The sequence below is a fragment of the Diabrotica undecimpunctata genome, chromosome 2, assembly GCF_040954645.1.
Source record: "Diabrotica undecimpunctata isolate CICGRU chromosome 2, icDiaUnde3, whole genome shotgun sequence".
Lineage (NCBI taxonomy): Eukaryota > Metazoa > Arthropoda > Insecta > Coleoptera > Chrysomelidae > Diabrotica > Diabrotica undecimpunctata.
Window position 1 is genome coordinate 167,791,905 of NC_092804.1, and position 17,682 is coordinate 167,809,586.

At 33.4% G+C, this 17,682-nt stretch overlaps 1 protein-coding gene across 4 annotated transcripts in view; it reads right to left on the bottom strand.

The window, feature by feature from the left end:
- LOC140435172 (uncharacterized) overlaps nucleotides 1-17,682 on the bottom strand; it is a 405,909-nt gene that overhangs the window by 272,001 nt on the left and 116,226 nt on the right. The window contains exon 1 of one of the 4 annotated variants that reach the window (XM_072523927.1): nucleotides 9,460-9,503. The exons of the other annotated variants lie outside the window; for them this stretch is intronic. The gene's annotated coding sequence lies outside the window, so the exon portion shown is untranslated. Of the gene's footprint in view, nucleotides 1-9,459; nucleotides 9,504-17,682 lie in introns of those variants that run through there. 4 annotated transcript variants of the gene reach the window in all.

Below are 17,682 nucleotides of genomic sequence, written 5' to 3' on the forward strand. Positions count from 1 at the left end.
GTCTTTTTCATTAATTTGCTAAAAGTTTAATCTTTTGCATATTTCGTATAGCCCAGACGATATAAAACGATATTATTAAATCGTTTCTTTCTTGTGAATCAAACTCTGGTCTATTGGTTATTCAATTTCAAACTAGAAAGTACATCTTATGAAATGACTAAACTAAACGCCAGAATATTTTTTTACATTTTTTTTAACTGTATCAGTTATATCAGATTTTTTAACATTCAATAAAGTTTTTGATGTTTTTGTCAACTGAACACCTTACTTATATAAAGGTATCTTGCACCAATTCCTAAATAAACAATCGGCTGACCTATAGTCTGTTCGCTCTGCTCGGAAATATTTGGACATATTCATTGTCAGAAGCATATAACACAAAAGTTCCTACCTCTGAGTATTAATAGCTTACATATATTGACTGTTTTAGACTCCATTCATTGAAAAAAAAAATGAATATTGGAAGAGTATATTTATTACTACTACTACTATCGGTTTACAGCGTTCTCCAACGCCTTCCGACTTTTAACCGCCATTCTTCTCTATTTAACCATAGGCCTGCAGGGATTTCTCTTTCCTCTAGTTCTTTTTCAATTCCCTCTCTCCAGCTTCTTCTCGGCCTTCCTCTTTTCCTTCTCTCTTGTGGTGTCCACGTCTAAATCTGTTTCGGAATCCTGTCATCTGGCATTCTCTGTACATGGCCGTACCATATTAACTGTTTTGTTTTTATGTCATTAACTATTGTGTCCAATTGTTTATATCGAATTAAAAGTACCCTACAATGACGCCGATATGTCCAAGAAATTAAATCACAGCGACTAAGATGGGCAGGCCACGTGCACAGACTGCATAACGAGAGACTTGTAAAACTGGTATGGGAGGAGATTCCCACAGGCAAAAGACCACTCGGACGTCCCAGAATGCGATGGAGAGATAACATCCAAACAAATCTCCGGAAAATGAACATTCCATTTGACCCTAGGTTGATGGAAGACCGAACAAATCATTTCTCGTATTCTCTCATTTGGTATCCGATCTCTTCTTGATTTGCCTGCTGCTCTTCTTCAGAAGTCCATTTCTGTTGCTAGTAACAGTTTCTCTATTCTTTGTTTCATTGGCCAAACTTCACTGCCATATGTGATTACACTTTTAAGTATGGTGTTGTATATGAGTTGTTTGTTCGCTTTAGATATTGTTTGGTCCCACAGAATATCGTTCATCATGGATATGGCTTTTCTACCCTGTATGTTTCTGTCTTTTATAGCAACATCGAGTGTCCCATCTTGAGTTATCTTCATACCCAGGTACTTGTATTCATCACAGTGTCTAATTTCTACCCATCGTCTAATATAATGGACTGCTTTATCCCTCCAATACACATGGTTTCAGTTTTCTTAATGTTGACTTCGAGACCCCATTTGTTATATTCTTCTATTAGCTTCCGAGTCATGTAACTCAAGTCGTCATGATTCTGAGCAATCAGTATTTGGTCATCAGCGAAACATAAGGTGTACAGTGTAGTCTCGTCATTGAGAGGGATTATTGTTAAATCCCTCAGATATCCTTGATCTAGTTTTGCAGTCGTTCCATTATACAGACTTTGGACTGCTTTGATAAGACCATGCTTAATGTTGGTTTGCTGTAGGGTTGACCATAGTTTACTGAGGGGTACACTGTCATATGCTTTTTGTAAGTCTACGTACACCAGGTGAACTTCTTTATTGACGGCTGTTTTTTTCTCAATAATTTGCGTAATAGAGTACAAGTGGTCTACTGTGGATCGCCTAGCTCTAAAACCAGCTTGCTCCTCTGCTTCGTAATCTCTATAGTCATTTTCTATTTTGTTCTTAATAAGTTTCCCATACATCCTACTTATTGTGCTGTTTACCGCAATTACTCTGTAATTTTCACACTGATCCTTGCTGCCCTTTTTGTGGATAGTTGACACGATAGATAATTTCCATTCTTTTGGTAATTCGGCCCATTCAAGCGGTCTTGAAAGAGTTTTCTTAACTGTTCCTGGAGTTTGTCTGTGCCGGCTTTCACTAATTCTGCAGGGATGTCACCAGGACCTGGGAATTTTCAATTTTTCAGGGATTTGGTTATTTCTTCTATCTCTGATTTACTTATTTGTAATGGTGATGAATTTATACGTATACTTATCGTGTTGTCTTCCATGTTAGTGAATTCTGGTCTTTGTTCTGTTAGTAATTTTTTAAAATATTCTTCCCATTTTTCTATTGTTATTGGTGATATAACGTCTTTTTTCTTATTATTTCTCATACCTTTAATCTATCTCCAACTCTCTGTGCTTCTTCTACCTCCTATGTAGGTGTTGATCTTTTGGCAGTTCTGTTCCCATGATTCGTTCTTTTTTTGAATTATCTTTTTTATTACTTTGGCTTGTGCTTCTTTGTAAATTGTTTTATCGTTTTCTGTTTTTGTTGTTAATAATGTTTGGTATTTCCGACGTTTATCTCTAATTTCCTTATCTATTTCTTCATCCCACTAGTACGGTTTTATTCCTTTATGGTTTTCGTCACATTTCCCCAGTGCTTCTGGTGCTAAATGAATCGACCTTTTGATGTGTTCATAGTGTTCTTCGAAATAAATAGAGTATATTTATTAATTTTCATTAAAAACTTTTTATTTGTAAATAGTAATCTGTATGACTATAAAATTTCAATAATTAACTATTGTTTTAATTGATGCAGTTTCATTTTGTTAATAAACCGCATGTGAAAATTTTTTTGTTTAAATATTGGCTGTGAACACGTATGTTTGGTTGTATAGTAATTTCCACTGCCAGTCGGTAAAAATTTAACCATAACAGCAAATCATTTTTACTAAATTTATTTATTTTTTTCGAATCCTGAGAAAACTAATAAATATTTTTGAAAAATTTAAACGCAGAATGAAAGATTACATTATTACCGAGGGCCGAAAGTCCCTTAGAATAAACAAATTCTTTTGAATGAGATATTTAAAATTAAAAACCACACTTAATTTTCTCTTTTTTTTTTCACCCCTGTAACATACTAAAATAAACATTATAGAAGTTTTCAGGGACTTTCGGCCCTCGGTAATAATGCGTTCTTTCAGTCTGCATTTAAATTTTTCAAAAATACTTATTAGTTTTCTCAGGATTCGAAAAAAAATGCATTTAAAAAGCATTGGCCCGAAATTTTGCGCCTACACTCTTAAGACTGGGATCAGCGAACCGAGTCTATCTAGTTTTTGGTACTGTACAGTAAAATTTCCATTTTGTGTTAATACTAATGTTTGGAAATGTCAAACTATGAACTTGTAGTTGTGTCTTGAACATTTAAATTGCATACTATAAAGGGATCGCTAAATTTCAATGCCAACACGCGACATTTAAAGGAAAGACGAGAGAAACATCCTATAAATAAATCAGTTGTCTTACATTCAAAATATCAGAGCTTTACGTAGAAATACTAAAAAAGCAAACTCTTATCCATTAATTGCAAAGTCTCACACAGCAGCAAGCTGTGTTAAAAAATTAGAAAAAGTGTTACACTTTTCCATCCTGTAGGTGAATATTCTTTTTAGAATTGGTTGTTTCTCTCATGTTTTATTTTTGAAGTGAATAGTTCTTATCGCTCGGTATGCCTGTATATTTTTGCACGGGCCCGAAGCAATCTCACAAATCAAAGCAAAATCTTTTTGTTATAATTGTATCACGGGAACCCCGAATTTTTGGTACATCGAGAGAAAAGCGGCACAAAACCACTTTTTGGTATTCAATAAATAATTTTGAACCTAGCACTTTAAAAATCGGTAATATCGTCACGTCGATGTCGATACTGCATACATAACATTAATTGCTATTGTAGGTGTGATATTTCGACATCTACAATAGATAGAAAGCTCGTAGAAGAGCCAGAAAAATATTTTTCGTGTCAGCAATGCATATTTTTCTTGTGTTTCTTGTGATATAGGTTAATTACCCCGTACACGTAACGCTGTTGGAATTGTAAGATGTGTATCTAGGTATTATGTATTAGTTGTTTAATTAATGTTCTATTACATCAATCATTATGATAATTTGGACGTTGCGTAACGGATTACACCTTCCTATTTGAATAGAAGACAATCGACGGTAAGATATGAATTCCCATCTTTTGTTTTGTCTTCGAGATGTAAACAACATCTACTATTACGAATACTATATTTTTCTCATTAATAACAACTTTTTATTGGCTATAAGGGTATAATCACACGATCATATTTGAAGAAATTATATGTAATTAGTAGATATTTATAATGATGTGGAAAAGCAAATAATTTGGGTAGATTGGATAGACTCGATTTGACAAGAGAGTATAATACATCATTTTATGTCAGCCTTTGAAGGAAAATACGCTTGAATTTCTTTAGTTTCACTTCGTTCTCGTTGCCAGTGAAAAATTCAATTTTTCATAGCCATAGTAGATCTATCTCAAGCTGAATTTGTAGATGTATAATTTGATACTCTCGTAGTCTAATAAATAAATGGCTCCTCAGTATGTTTTTACAAGTTCCTTACAATAATAATTGTAAGTTACCTAAAAATATTTTACTCTCGAGTAAAAATCACATTTTTAAAACACTTCATATACAACTAATAAAAGTTTATATCTGATGGTATATGGAATAGATCAGTATTTTGATTAGACCCGTAGTAATATATGGTTGTAAAACCTGAATAATGACGAAAAAAGAGGAAGCCCAACTCAGGACATTCGAGAGAAAGATACTGAGAAAAGTATATGGCATGGTGCAAGAGGAAGACGGCACATGGAGAATCAGGAGAAATGACGAGGTTAAACTGAATGAAGGGTATGACATTAAGATTAAGGGTAAGATTTGTGAAAAGTCAAGGACTGTCATGGCTGGGACATGTTCAGCGACAAGAAGACACGAAAACGACAAAGATGTTACAGTGGAAGCCGGTAGGAAGGCGGAAAAAAAGAATTCCCAGGACGAGATGGTTGGATGACGTGGAAGACGACCTGAAAACTATGAATATAAGACAATGGGGAAGAAGGGCCCAAGAGAGATCTGAATGGAAGGACATAGCCAGACACGCAAAGACCCATCCAGGGTTATGATTCCAAAAGAAGAATAAGAAGACGTTTCACCTAAATAAAAATGATCGTATTCACAAGGTACTTTATAAATACAATTCTTTGTTCGTTCTTGTTCATTATTGAATCTATTTCCTATCGTTTTAAGTTTTTCTAATAATCCTCTTTTTATGTATGGTATTGTTATTTTCCTCGTATTATTCCTTGTGGATGCTGCAGGATCCCTTTCTAAGTTGTTCTGTTGCAATCAGTCGGATAATAATTTTTTCGAAGTGTTTTTGTATCTTTTTTGCTTATTCAGCTTATTCGTGATATTTTTCGAGTGGCATTTTCGTCTCTGACAACTGGACTATAATAGAAGATTGGTAATTGTAGTGTGCATGTTCGTATAAAATAAAACAATCAACAGCAATTAATGAAAGAAACTTTGTTGTTATAAGTTAACTTAATCAATGTTTTAAATAAAACTTAGATGGACATTACAAACAAAAATATTGACTTTGACAGCGAAGATTTTGTAAATATTTCAATGTAACAAAAATTGCCGTCTTATCTCTTTGATTCGTATGTAACTAGGTTCATAATCGAGTAATTTAATACAAACATTTAAAATTAACAGCATGCATACCATTCATTTAGTAGGTTACATCGATCTACAAAACAACACAATAACACTATCACATTAACTTTACGTCATAGAAAAAGCATTCGAAAAGCCGATAACTAATCTACGTATGTAAAGTAAACAGAGGTAGGTTGGTGGAATGTCGACCATACTGCTCTGAAGTTTATTGTGAAAAACTGTTTTTCCAACGAGAATATCGACACTGACCTATTTCTATAGTTGACATGCGACACCGGCGTTTCAGTATTAAATTGCCTCATTCTTGAGGGAAATTTTATCAACTTAAGTATCGATTCGACAGAAAAAAAATGTTTAAGTAGAAAATGAAATTCTTTTTGCGTGTATACAGAACTGATCACTTTTTCATTTCTTTTTTTTTAGATTTTTTATGAAGAGATGGTTTGAATTTATTTATTTTTAGATTATATGTAATAATGGATTTTCAGTCTCCTCAATTCTCCGTATAAAAACAATAGTAGTTAAGATGACATGACCATTTACTTAAAAATACATTAGTGAGTACGATCATAAGAACTAACCTTGTATTACCCAATTCGTAAATTCCGTGATTCATCTAGTACATCAAACACGAAGTAGAAAAGGCTAGACATACCAATTAGCAGCATGTGGGTAGGTCATGAATTTATTCAATAGAGATCCAAATGGATCATTACGACAACCGTTGGTGACTTAACAAATTTTGTCTTCTATTTGAATAGAAAAGTTTGAAGGTGTTTACAGGGTAGTCGGCTATCGCTTACAATTCTAGTTATAAAATATTAATAACGAGCAATATCAGAAGCGTAAAAACTAATTAAGGTGGCAGATAACAATTCAAAAGCCATAAAGTATGATAGATATGATGATTCATGTTAAAAAATAAACTTTTCCAGATTATATTGGAGACGAAACATTAAAGTTTACCAATGATATGATAAATTAACTTGATTTGTAGTACTTTGCATAGAAACCCAGATGACTAAAAAACGGCCGATTTAAAATATTGACAAATTTTAATCTTTAATAACTTTTTAATGTGAAACATCTAATGCGGCTAATTAGACCGGCTACTTGCAGGGCGATACTTCATGCGAGGGGTCTCTAAGCTCCTGTAATTATCCGAATCTATCTAGCGTATGCAGTGTCGTTGTTCTTTGTGAGCATATTACATTTAGTTGAAAAGAATAAAAATGGCAATAAAATATGAGTGACATAATTGACGAATACGATGACGATGATACAAAAGTAAGAATGCTGCGATGCTACGTCTTCTCTGTCCTTTTTTATGGTGTTGAATCGTAGACCTTAAACGAAGATATGTGCAGAAAACTCAAGCATTTGAGATGTGGCTATATCGGAGAATACTTAAGATCCTGTGGACGGACCGAGTCACAAATGAGGAGGTCCTCAGAAGAATGAATAAGAACCGAGAGGTACTGACCACCATCAAATCTCGAAAGTTACAGTTCTTCCGACATATTATGCGAAATAAATCCAGATATGCTCTCCTTCAGGCCATCCTGCAAGGAAAAATATTTGGAAAACGAGGTCCAGGAAGAAGAACATCTTGGTTAAAGAACCTAAGAATCTGGTTCAATACAACATCTGTGCAGCTTTTCCGCGCTGCTGCAGATAAGATACAAATTGCCATGATGATTGCCAACATTCGTAACGTATAGGCACATCAAGAAGAAGAATTCACGAAACTGTTGACAATATTTAGGAAATGTTGATATTAAATGAATACATATGTATTTTTTAAATAAAGAATATAGGTACTATTGTTTTTCTTGCAAGCTTAGTTGATTGTCGATGTCTTAGTTGATAGATAATTTCTAAAGAAGGTGTTTAAAGGCATAGTGAAGCGCAATACATGATGCCGTATTCTGTTAGCATTATTCAGCCTCTCCTACTCCTATTATGAATAGGAAGTTGAGCGAAGGGCTAACAACCCTTCCATGTAAAACTCAATTGTTGCGAATACAATGGCTAATGAAACAAACGGACGGATCTCACAAGGACGAACTCGGCAAAGAAAAATGGACATGATCATGGATTTAAAATTTGGAACCTGGAATGTGAGAACCCTCTTAAAGGCAGGAGCTATGATAAGTATGACAGAAAAAATTGAAAAACTTGGGGTTGAAATATTGGCACTGCAGGAAATCAGATGAAAGAACCAGGGAGAAACACTACTCCGGAAATGAAATGAGACAAGGTGGAAGAGGAGTAGGGTTTATAGTAACCAAAAAACTGCGAAAAGCCATTATCGAATTTACACCAATATCAGACAGAATTTGCACCATAAGACTCAAAGATAAACTGCATAACGTGAAAATGGTTAATGTATATGCACCAACGGAAGAGGCTGATGAAGACGAGGTTGAAAGATTCTATGGAGAACTTCAGGAACTATGTGATAAAATCCAAAGACACGATGCTGTTATAACATTAGGCGACTTTAATGCTAAGGTGGGGAAAGAAGAAACTTCCGTAAACATATTTGGGAAGCATAGTCTGCATAATGAAACCAGTCAAAATGGAGACTTAGGGTAGCACAATTTCCAACAGCAAATAATTATGTAGTTGTCAGTACTAACTTCCAGATATAGATATATAAGATATTAATAAAGGAACATGGAAAATACCAGGAACCAATGAAGCCAATCAAATTGACCACGTCCTCATCTCAAAACGATGAGCAACAGATATAACTAATGTCAGAACGTATTGCGGGGCGAACTCTGACTCAGATCACTATCTTGTGGGGGTAAAATTGCGGCAGAAAATCGCGACAGTGACAAAAGGGAAAAATAACCAAATTAAAAAATGGAATGTTGAAGAATTCAGAAGTCCAACAAAGACACAAGAACAACAGACACGAGAGCAAAAAATTCTATAAAAGAATAAAAGAAAGCACACAGTCATTTAGACGAAAATGGACAATATGCAAGGACAAGGACGGAGAACTACTAACAGAGAAACAAAAAATTATAATGAGATTGAAAGAATACTTTGAGGAAAACCTAAATGCAGACAATGGAAATGATCACAACGAGACAATTTATTTTACGGCGGGGCAGCACATTGAAAATCCGAGTTATGAAGAAGTAGTTCAAATAATAAAGAAACTAAAAAAACAGTAAAGCACCAGGAACGGACGGAGTTTCGGCAGAATTGTTGAAATATGGAGGAGAAATTTGTTTTTCTTTAAGAAGTAATAATTAGAGCAAATTTCACATTAAATTAAATAAATTTGGTTCAAAAAGAAGATAACAAAATAAAAGATTCTTTTTCTTGGCAATTAGATAAGAAAGTTCGTACATGATAAAAGTTAAAAGAACATTTGATCTTTTTTATTTGTTTTATGGTATAATAAATAAATTGTACTCGAAAGTTTATAATTTTTGTTTACTATATTTATTTTTCTTGTTTTTTCTGCATAAAGCAAGCAACTGAGAAATACTACAATCCACATAAATGAACCCTGAGAATTTTGAATTATTGCATAATTTTATTTATTTTTGATTTGCTTTATAATTAATAATTAAAGTAGTTTAATTTACAAAAGTGAGCTTAATCATATCATAAGCAAGAAAAGCAGATCATAATATATATATATATATATATATATATATATATATATATATATATATATATATATATATATATATATATATATATATATATATAAAGGAAAAGGAAACTTTCAATTTTTAAACAAGTATTCAATTAGTACGTTACCTTTCGGTTTTCACTGCGTTAAACGTGACAGTATCCGCACAACTGAATCGATTTAAAACATTCATTTAACAAAAATAATAATAACAAATGCCATTATTAGAACGCAATTGTTAAAAAGAAGTAGGTAGTTATTTAAAAACCAAATCACTGTTTATATTTCAGATGGTCATTTTTTTGTTAAGGATGTTTATTATTAATTTGAATACAAAATATGTACAATATACATATTAAATTAATACGATTTCGGAGTTACAGAGCGAGTCATTTTGATTGACAATAACGAAAATATAGTAAGTCTAAAAATATCTATAAATTTCCTAGTTGTTAATTTATGTGAAGACTATCAACGAGGATTTTCCATTGATTGTGTATCATCTTTATCTTTGACCGATAGCTGTCTATTATCTTATATAAAAATCGATTGTGTTAGAGGTGGTGGATTATCAATATATGCCCTTCTAATGGACCAATAGCACCTCCTCCTCACAGACATCTTAACTAATCCTTATAATTTAAACAACAATATTTACATTAAAGATTCATTTGACTTTAGTTCTTCCATCAATAATTTTCAATTAAGTACCACAAAACTATATTTTGGTTAGTTTTGATGTAACATCTCTATTTACCAATTTACCTTTAGATTTAATCATGTGTTGCAAAATATTGGAATGAGATTTAACATACTAATATTGACTTGATACTGATTACATTTCAAAACACTTATCAACTTTGTTTTTGATTCTAATATTTTTATATTTAATGGTGTCTGTATAAACAAATTTTTGGTAACCCTATCGGATCTAGTCTTTCACCCATTCTAAGTAGATATGTTATCAATGATTGTATCAACATTTGCACTTTTTCCATTAGTTTTATTAAAACGTATGTAGATGATTTAGTTTTGGCACTTCCTAAACACAAAATTCATGAAACAGTGAACATTTTCAATAATCATAATTAACATATTATATACAGTTCGCGGTTGAGGAAGAGGTGAAGAGAACTACAGATAATGTGTTGAAAACCAGAAGATTCAGAAAACCCATGTGTAGCAATAGATTTATAAGCTATTATTCACATCATCCAAACAGGATGAAAATGAACCTTATAACAGGATTAAAAGAAGGTGTTTTAAGGCTTTCTTATCCAGATTACCTACATGAAGATCTTCAATTGTTGAAAACTATTTTAATTGAGAAATCTGATCCTTTAAATATGCTACATAGGATACTTTTTTCTAGTACTGTTAATATAAATAACTTAACATCATTTTTTGCTAAATCTCAGAACATTGTATCCAACAAACAGAACATCTATTATCGTTCACTACCTTATATACCATCATTAACACCTAAATTAATACAAATACTAAAGGTTGTTGACAATATAAAAATAGCAACAAAAACATCAAAACTATTTCATCTTTATATTCTAAAACTATCATCTATCAAATCGTATATTTCCCATGAGAGTGATTGTAGAATATAAAAACCATCTTGTGCTTTGGCAGAGCATGTAATCGACAAAGACCATATTATGGATTTTAATAACATTAAAATTTGGCGTGATGAAGGCATTCATTGGTCTATTGGTTGTTATTCTAATTTATTTATAATTTATAAAAATTCATTTGTTTTTGTTTAAATAATTATTTCAAGATTACATTTCTAAAAGAATTCAAAGAAAAAACATTTATTAGATCAAGGATTTTTTATAATATTGTTTTTTAAGTATGTGTAGCAGCAAAATTTTATTAACAAACCTAATTTTATTTGGTGAGTTACTACTTTTTTGCAATTATTGCAAGTGAAAGCCTGATTATGGAATATCTAATAGCCCCTTTTTAATGACTCCAACCCATCCAAACATATTTATTTGTTTCCAAACAAGTCAACAAGTACTCCTTTTTCTTATATATATATATATATATATATATATATATATATATATAATAAATCACTTGTATAATTATTGAGCATTGGTAAATAATACGAGGATACCGTGACCCAGAGACATAACTTTCTTTTTCATAATTATATCGATTGGATGAATTTTAAGGCGTTCCTGTTGAATCAAAGATAAAAACTGCCGTATCAAACCGAGACCAGACATTGCGTGCCTTTTTCCACTGTTGTACATACGAGGGACATTGTAAATGTCTAGAAAAAGTTTAAGTTGTAAATGTTTCCAGCATAAAAGCTTTCAAAACGAAAAATTAGGAGGATGTGAGTACACTCTTTAGACAAGTATTGCTGTATGAATCCAAGAACCACATAAATCTATATTTTTCTTAAACTGTGTCCTTATGGTACCAGTACAACTTGGGACAATTTTCAAGAAATTGTCATAGTGTTCAATAGAAATTGGATCTATTTTTGGATTTATTTTACATAATTTTTCCCCTAAAATGAAACTTACATCCACAAGTAAAATTTCTATCCTTTAAATTTATTTTTCATTATCAAACAAGAAGAGGTAGGTACACTTTGGGTGTATAACACCCAAAATTTTGATAAATTTGTAATGTTAAACTAAATTATCAAGGTTCTAGATCGGTTATAAAAAAAGTTATCTGAAAAAATGTAACGGTGGGATCAAGTCTCCCTCTTCTCCCCTAATGTCTTTTTTATGCAATTTTTTTTATATGCGCTTTTCTGTGGAGCGTATCCACCGCATCAAACGAGACCTTACTGTATATTATTATAATGTCTTTTCTCTATTTTATAAAGAGCCACCGAAAAAATGAGAACATGGAATCGCTTATTTCTATCTGTCGGTGGCAGCATAGTCAGCACGGCTGACTGATTTTTTATCCACGACAAAAGTGCTAAAAAATACTTTTACTTTTTCACACATTAGTTTCCCGGCGAGTCGCCGATGAACAAAGATTAAAAAAGCGTAAGTGCTTTTTAGAATAATTGCCCAAGGCGGAGAAATTATATCCGAATAATAAATATTTTGTCGAGATGGCCTCACCCAAGTTAGCAATCACTTTGTTCGATATATGGTTGTGAAGTCCGTTTCACCGTGTACATCGACGAAAATAATTGTTTTAATCAAACACTGAAGAATATTTATTTTCAAGTTTTGCCGAAATATATTTCATAATGTCTGGTTAATGGCAAGGCAAAATTTATTTTATCGTATCAATTTATATTTATAACTTGTTTGTGATTGGATTTAAAAAGGAAAATTATTAGAAAGTGGATTGTTTAGAATGATGTCTTTAATTTATTATTAAATTCTAAGGCTCACTATGTAATCCTGAACACATTTCTTTGATATTCGGTAGGTAATTAATGAATTATAAGTATCATAGCGACATTACCTTCTTTACGAAACATTATCATAATTTAGACCAAAACCACATAATGAAAAATGGTTTTCGGCGTACTACACAGATAATCTTCGTCACCAATAAATTCTTTTGCGGCCGTAGCTCAATGGCTATGATACAGGCTTATCAGGTCAGATAGTTTGGATTTGATCCCCTACACGGACACCAGAAATTTTTCAATTTCTAATTTAATTTAACAGTAAAGGCGTAGGTCCCGGCTACGTAACTAGAAGCAGACATTTCACACGCTGGCCAGAGGCCTGTTAGAAAACCACAAGAGAAGAGAATAGAAGCTGAATCATGAAGTTAAAAGTGAAACTGGAACAAACCATGAAGTGGAGATATCACGATACACACGAATACCACGTGCTTTGAATCACGAAGCTTAACACAGTGTCGCATACGGATGGTGGAGTTATCTTTAATTATTACACCCGATCCATATATAAATAAATTGTTACAATATACTTGTAAATCTCGGCAATATACCAATTATCATAAAGGCAGATGGGTAATGAGCCAATCCAATTTGTGCCATAGAAAAACAATCTTCAAAAGTACTAGAAACATCTGAGAAAAAAGCCGAACGTAGAGAAGCTTCAGGCCGAGTAATAATCAACCGAGTAAAACCAACAAGGAAGCACCTATGGCTCTATAGTCCAATTCAAGCCCTGGCCTCCCTCAGCCAACTAATCCATTCGTTACGGTCAGCAGCCATTCTCCTCCACGATCAACTGCCAAGAAGATTTCTTGCGTTCTCATCCACATCATTCTCCCATCGCTTTCTTGGTCTTCATGTGGGTATCTTCCCTTGCATTATTGCCTTCAACAGTTTTTTTGGACCATTTTTTCTTCCATTCTAAATATATGCTCGCCACCGTCCACCAACACTACGTACACACGCATTCCCACCGATGAGTACCACTTCCATCGATGCGCTAGAGAAGGCCGACAACCGTATAAAGACTCGCACAAGAGAGTTGAGTTCTATCAGGGTGTTAATCTGGGAACAACTCCCTCAGTGAAGGCCAACCGCTTCTGCTAGAGTGTTAATGTAGTGGCAGTTCCTTAACGGACACCGGGAACGTATAGCCCCAAGAAAATACGATGCCAAGTGCACGTGCTTTAGATGCAAAATGCCAGGTCAAATCCGAAAAAATTGGAAAATCCATGGAAAAAAATTCTGTTGTGGCAAAGATGGAGTTTACAGCAGTGACTGTTGGATAAGTCGTCAAGGAAACGAATAAGAAACGGAGAAATAAGGAGTCGTTCCAGTCTGTGGAGCAAGATTCGACTCCGTTCGTTCTCACGTTACACAACCAACGAAAAACGTCTTTCGACTTTTTGCATCATTTAAAATCGGGCATAGAACATACAAGTCGCTCATTGATTCAGGGACTGTTAAAAATTTTGTCGAAGACAAAATTGCACAAACAAGGATTCTCTAGAAAGCTATAACGAAAAAACAAAACTAGCGAACGGTTCATCGATGGAACTAAGTAAGAAATTAGCTACCGACTGTGAAATCGATAATTTACAGACCCAAGAAATGTAAATAATAATCATTTAACGCTTTGAAGGACACCACCAACTTATTAAAACACGAAGTTAAAGAGATGCGACCCCGTCAAGCAGCCGTATAGCCGGCACAACCCCGCAATGTTACAAATCATCAACCAAGAAATGTAAAAGATGTTAAAAGAAGGAAGTATCGAAAGCTCCACAAATGGTTGGAGTTCACCGATTTTACTAGTTAGAAAAAAGACAATTCGTACAGGTTTTGTATCGACTTTCGAAAAGTCAACGAGCTGAATACGGACGCATATCCGTTACCCGAAAAATCGGAAATTCTGGATAGACGCAAAGAGGCAAATGTTATTATGTCAACTCTTCGATTTAAAACAAGGTTATTTCCAAATACCTCTGGAAGAGACCAGCCGCCTAGTAACAGCATTTAGCGTACCAAGAAAGGGCCACTTTCAATTTAGGACTACTCCATTTGGCCTACACATCGCTGGAGCAACTTTCCAACGCCTACTGAATAAAGTAACATTTCGCGATATAGAGTTCACATTCGCCTACTTTGATGATATCGTGGTAATATCGAAGACACTCCAAGAGCATTTAAACGCCTACAAGAAGTTTTTCGAATACTAGAAAGGCTAGATTACAGCTAAACTTAGAAAATATACATTTTGCCAACCGGAACTCAGACACTTGGAATACGTTGTTGGGACAGGAGAAATAAAAACAGAGACAAGAAGAAGTTTTTATGGCATATCTGATAATTCCAAACGTAATGTCATAAACGAGTGAGGAAGAATTTCAAAAGTATTTGACATTTTCTCCTCAGAAATGTTGCAGTAACCGATAATGTGAGTACGTACAAAAAATGTTCAGGTATCAAATATTATTATTAAGAAGCACCATAAATTTCTTAGAGAGGTTTACAAGTTGTACTCTCATGCATTTCTAAACCAAGTATAGCAGAAGTATTTAAGTATTGCATACACGACTGTTCTATTTAAAATTTTCTTTAGGTTTTTCAGTTAATATTTCCTCTTATCAATACTGGAAGACACCGTCAAGTGTACGTTGCATAAACAAACAACTGATAAACAAATATATCCATTATCTTGCTTCACTAGCACTCAAAATACAGGTAGTGTTATGAATATTTTTTATCAACTTGTACTAAATACTTTTATTTTCATTTCTTTTGTCCAACTACTAGAGATACCGTCGGGTTATGTATACGTGTGTATTTTTAATCAAAAGTAATTTACGGCTCGCGTGAGGAAAACTGGAACGTTCAAAATTAATGAACTAATTTTCTAAATTAACGTCTACATGCGAGTACATAATCAATGTGCAAATTAGATGCCGCTGCCTGATTCTAACCTCAATATTATCTTGGTTGCGAATCTTTGCAATGCTAATCTTTATGGAAACTTTAAAAAAGGCGTGACATCACCAATACATATTAAGCCGTAGACAACAAAATGAGTATAGGTTTCTACATTGCCTGCAGCGTTTTTGTTCTGGGCATTCTCTATCCATCTCCTTTTTTATCTTCTTTTCATAGACACTTTATAATGGACAACACAGACAAGTTTGTATTAGGACACATGCAAACATATGCTCAAAAGACTACTGTCATTGAATCTGCATGATCTTTTTCAGTACATTTTCCAAAACAAGGAATTTTGTCAATAATAACCCAAAACCATTTCCATTTAATAAATCAAAATCCATCAAACTTTACATCCTACTTGGATTTTAATTATTTCCCGATATATATTAAGTATGTATTAAAATTTTAAATACACATTTTATGGAGTACCAATTAAATTCGGAAAATGAGGTCAAAAATCATTGTACGTTCAACAGCGACAATAAAATTATCGATTGGAATCAATAATGTCCCATTAACAATTTATTTTATTTGTTTGTGTCGTGAGTCTTTGTAAAATCCGACAATTTATACAGACCAATTGCATACTGGATTTAATTAAAGCTTTTGTCACACTGATTATAACATTAACTCGTAATATAGAATTGAGGTTAACAATAGTCAATGGTTAAGAAACAAATACAACGACTGTTGTGTATGAAGAATGTTAATTACATCAGTAAAAAATTAAAATATCAATTGATTTTTGTTTTATTAATCTAAACTATAAATTTACAGTATAAATTGAGATATTACAATCACAAATAACTGTCAAACCATATATCACTATACCATATTAGATATGTCACTCGAATTTTAATCTAAAACTGCAATTATATCCAGGTTATAATGAAGTTTACGCAGAAACTAAAACAGGTCGATATTAAACAACTTACTTATCTTTTTAAATTAATTTACGACTGATTGCGTTGATTAAAATCAAATTTTGTCGCCAAACTAAAGAAAACAACTCCTAAAGGTTGCGAAGCTCGAAAATATACAAAAAATGCGAGAATATTAGTGGAGATACACAGTTTATATATACACGGATTTATCAAAAGACTTGGCACTAGAGAAGCACTGCTTTCTTTAGTTTGCGTGTACAAAGTTATATGACCAAAAAGCATTGATGATTTTATATGCTTCATTGACTATCAAAAAATCTTTGATAATGTTAGACATAAGCCACTTTTAGAAGAATTAGAGGAAATCGGTATTAACGGTAAAAGGTTATAAGAAATATAATAAAAGCACTGTATTGGAATCTCACAAAGTTAGTACAAACACTATACCAAAACGCCACAATGCGTGTAAAACTACATGATACCACCAGAGGTACAAAAATTAGAAAACGTATCTTCAACAATAGGTCTAAAAATGAACATCAGTAAGACCAAATTTATGACAAATCTAGTTCCCAGCGAACACCTAATCATCCAAAATCAAGTGGTAGAATTGACAGAAAAGTACATACATATCTTGGTCATGAAATCAGAATAGGCAAGGACAACCAGACCTGCGAATTTCAACGACGAATAACACTTGCTTGGGCGGCGTATGGTTCACTAAGAGACATCTTTAAGAGCAACATCTCGAGAGCTATGAAACGGAAGACATTTGACCAATGTTTTCTTCCTATTATGACATACGGAGCAGAAACTCCCACGCTCACAAAAACAACAGCACTAAAAATGCGAGTGGCACAAAGGCGCATGGAAAGATCAATTCTCGGCGTGACAAAAAAAGACAAAATAAGGAATCAAGACTTAAGGAAAAGAACAGGTATCAGTGATGTCGTCGAACGTATAGCCAAGCTGAAATGGAATTGGGCAGGTCACATAGCGAGACTGAAAGACACAAGATGGACCAGAAAACTAATTGACTGGCGCCCACGAGAAGACAAACGCAGCAGAGTACGACCACCAACACG